At 37.2% G+C, this 4039-nt stretch overlaps 1 long non-coding RNA gene across 1 annotated transcript; it reads left to right on the forward strand.

Annotated features, from left to right (window-relative positions):
• The first annotated feature begins 1637 nt into the window (after nucleotides 1-1637).
• On the forward strand, nucleotides 1638-3531 carry LOC116423081. The gene is made up of 3 exons (XR_004233560.1): nucleotides 1638-1676; nucleotides 2138-2233; nucleotides 3233-3531. It is a non-coding gene; the product is annotated as an uncharacterized LOC116423081 (long non-coding RNA).
• The last annotated feature ends 508 nt before the right edge of the window (nucleotides 3532-4039 follow it).

A 4039-nucleotide genomic window follows, 5' to 3' on the forward strand; every position in this document is an offset into this window, starting at 1 on the left:
ATATTCAGAATAAATAGGAGGTTATTTAAGAGAGAGGAGACATTGGAAATAAGGATTAAAGAAAGCTTCCTATAGAAAGTGGGATTTTAGTTGATATTTTAAAGATGACAGAAAAGTCAGTAGCTGTAGCAGAAAAGGCATAGAAGGCAAACAAAGAAAATGTCCAGAGAAGAGAACTGGAGTGTCTTGTTGGTCAGCCAGAAAATCAGTGTCACTTGATCAAAGACTACATGTCAGGGTGTGGAGAGATGTAAGAATAGTGGAAAAATAACAGTCAATTCCCTTTTATTAAAACCTACTATTTGCCATGCACTGTGCTAAACACTGGGGATACAAAAAAGGAAAAGACTCTCAAGAAGCTCATAATTTAATGGGGAAGAGAACATGAAAACAATCATATGCCACCAAGATATAGAGAAGATGAATTGCAGAGGTCAGGAAGATACATACATTTGCTTAACTTTTCTCAGGGCCAAGCTAGATCATTATAATTTTACCATTCAGTTCCTTCCTTCCCTCCTTCTTTCCTTCTTTCCCTCCTTCCCCCTTCATTCCTTTCTTCTTTTCCTCCTTCCCTCCTTCCTTCCCTCTTGCTTCCTTCGTTCTTTCCTTTCCTCCTTCCTTTTTTCCTTCTTTTCCTCCTTCCTTTTTTCCTTCTTTCTCTCCTTCCTTCACTCCTTCCCTTCTTTCTTCCCTCCTTCCTTTCTTCTTTCCATCCTTTTTTCTTTCCTTCCTTCCTTCCCTCTTTCTTTCCATCCTTCCTTCCTTCCTTCTTCTTTTAGTTTACTTTGTTGTAGTCATTATATATATATTTTCCTGGTTCTGTTTACTTCCCTCTGTATCAACTCATACAAGTCTTCTTGTGCCTGGATTATGCAGCTTTTCTGGATATGTCATTTCTTACAGTACAACATTCTTCCACTACATTCATATATTACAATTTGTTTTGCCAACTTTCAGTCAATAAGTATCTCCTTTTTTTTTTTCTTGTCTTAAATACTTTATTTTTTTTTTGTTTTTCTTTTTTAATACTAGCTTTTCATTTTCAAAATACACACAAAGACAGTGTTAAGCATTCACTCTTGCAAAACCTTGTGTTCCAAATTTTTCTCTCACCTTTCCCCCTATTTCCTTCCCTATACAACAAGCAATAAAATAAGCAATAAATCATATGTTAAATTTGTGCAATTCTTCTAAACATATTTCCACGTTTATCATTCTGCATAAGAAAAATCAGATCAATAAAAGAAAAAATGAGGAAGGAAAAAAAAGCAAGCAAACAACAATACAAAGATGAAAATACTTTGTTATGATTCACATTCAGTCCCCGTAATTCTCTCTTTAGGTGCAGATGGCTCTCTCCATGATAAGTCTTTTGCAATTGGCCTGAATCATCTCATTGCTGAAAAAAAGCCAAGTCCATCAGAGTTTGTGGAGGTTTTCTGGAGGCAGCCTTAGTTTCAGTTATACTCAATAATTACTCCAAAATGCAGCCAGCTGGTAAAAATGTAAACGTTTATTTCTCTTTCTAAATTAGCCTGGTTAGCCCAGAGACCTATCTCTCTGCTTGAGCTCTTGTAGCTTTGTCCTTGGCTTCTGCCTCTGCTTTCTTCAGCCTCCAGCCAGCACCAAGGTAGAAGATGCAATGAATCTCTCTTGCCTCGAAGATAGGGCTTGTAAGTATCTCCTTTCTTGCTAGTTCTTTGCCTGAGATTTGACTGACTTAGAATAAATGAGTGTTGAGAAACAGAGGAAGCCAGAGCTCTTCCAATGCTTCTGCACATGTGGGATACCCAATAATAACTTTACTTTCCAGAGATGTTATGAAGTTCAAGTGAAATAATTTGTCTAAAGTGGAAAGCTTAAAGTTTTATATAAATTTAAGTTATTTTAAAGTTTCATAAATTGGTGTGCAACCATTGTTTTGGTTGATGACATCCACTTTATTGTAAATTCCATAAGGGCTTTTTTAGCCTCTTTCGTGCAAATAAGTTGACACCAAACTTACAAAAGTTACATAGTTTGGTCTGTACATAGAAGGCACCCTTGTTACAGTGTTGTATTATATTGTTCTGAATTATTTCTTTCTCAGTTAATCTTTTTTTTTTTTTTTTTTTTTTTTTTTTTTTTTTTGCAGTGCTCTTCTGTTATAGAGGTTTCCCTTCTATCTACTGAATAGTCCATGAAGTATCAACATTTAGTGATTCCCAGAAGAAAGTTTTCAGCTGGAGATGTAAGACCCAGGAGCATGGGGGCTATCCCACATGTGCAGAAGCCTTAGACTTGTCAGATCCTAGGCTATATTCCTAGGCTAAACTGTTCTCTGGCATATCTTCAGGTATACATGCCCAACTATACAGAAAACATTCAGAGGTACCTATCTCTCTCCATTTAAGGTGATAATACTTGGAGGAGAGAATAAATAATATAAATACAATAAGTATTTAATTTTCCAAGATAGGAACTTTGAAGGTCCACTACTCCATTGTCCTTTAAAATTTTTTCTATTAAATTTTTTTGCCGAGGTACTTGGGATTAAGTGACTTGCCCAGGGTCACACAGATAGAAAGTGTTAAGTGTCTGAGACCAGATTTGAACTCAAATTCTCCTGACTTTAGGACCCATTGTCCCACCTAGGTGACCTGCTTTTTCTTCTTTTCAACAGCTTTGTGAAAGGACATCATGCATTCTTGGTTGCTTGCTTTCCCCCCCCCTTTTCTCTGAGATTTTTTTTCTCTTTAATTTCCCTATATATTTCCGGGTGGTAGTTATCAAAATACTGAAAGTGTTCAGAGCAGGAATATAAAACTCTCAGCCTACCTGGACCTCCTGGAGCTCCCCAAACTCCTGAATGAAGCCCAAGCCAGATTGAAATGTAATTGGGTATTGCTTACTGCAATAAATTTTTAAAAAATATTATAGCCCAGGTTGCTCTGGGCATTCCCAGTATGGGTAACATGGAGATCTAAGTCTTCTACTACATATATAGGAGTAATCTCTGTTAATTGGCTGCCCTCATTTTTAAAACTCTCAAACTTGAATTGATCTTTTTTGCCATGTTTCGGTTGAACTCTATTCAGAGACTCCTACTACACCCAGCATGGATGCCATGAAGTGAGCCAATGAGAAGGAAAGGACTTTTCTTCCCCTGCTTCTTCTCTTCTACACTAGCTCCTAGATATCGGTCTGATAGTGTTTGTTTCTGGTTTTGCTTGGTTTAAATCAATTTCAGGTGCCACAGGTGATCTTCATAGGACTGAGAGAATTGAAGCCATGGAAACTTGAGGACTGCAAATGGGATGGTGCATTCAGACAGCCTAAGAAGCCAGGATGCCTGGAGCTTCAGAATGAAAAGTGTTTTTCCCTTTGGAACTGGTACTGTGTTCTATGGGAACTAAGCTAAGTTGTGAACCTAATCTCTTTCCCCTTACCAGATACTTAGATAATATAGGAGAGGAGGAGAATTATGCCTCCCATGTATTTGGGGATTAAATTTTTGTATATGTGATTGTGCTTTCTGAAATAAATATTTCTGTATAAAATACAATTGACTATTTCCCCTCTTTCCCCCTCTCTCCCTTTCTTTTTTTTTTTCTGAAAAAAGGGGATTTAAATCTCAAGAACCAAACTTTAAATTCTCCAGACATTTTCCCCTTTGGGGGAAAGAGATCTAAATTCCCTCAAGAAAGCATTTGTCTTGGTTTTCATAGCTAATGCTCATTTGTGGTTTCATAAGTAAATATGCAGCCTGAAGGGATATATTTCTATTTGAGTATGATGCCATACTTCTCTAGCCTTCATGAACTTCCTCTCCCATATTTTCTTCATGTAACAATATACAGGACCATTTAGTGAAATCCCACAAGAAGGGCCTCAGCTGGAGATTTAAGGTCCAGGACCTTGGAGGCTATCCCTTATTGCAGAAGCTAGGTTTACAATGATGAGACTAGCCAAGATGGTAATTAACTCTCTGTGTGACCTCACCAAGGAATAGAATATGAGAAATGTGACAATGCATTCTAGACATCTAGCTGATATA

Source organism: Sarcophilus harrisii, chromosome 3 (assembly GCF_902635505.1).
Source record: "Sarcophilus harrisii chromosome 3, mSarHar1.11, whole genome shotgun sequence".
In the NCBI taxonomy this organism is placed as follows: domain Eukaryota; kingdom Metazoa; phylum Chordata; class Mammalia; order Dasyuromorphia; family Dasyuridae; genus Sarcophilus; species Sarcophilus harrisii.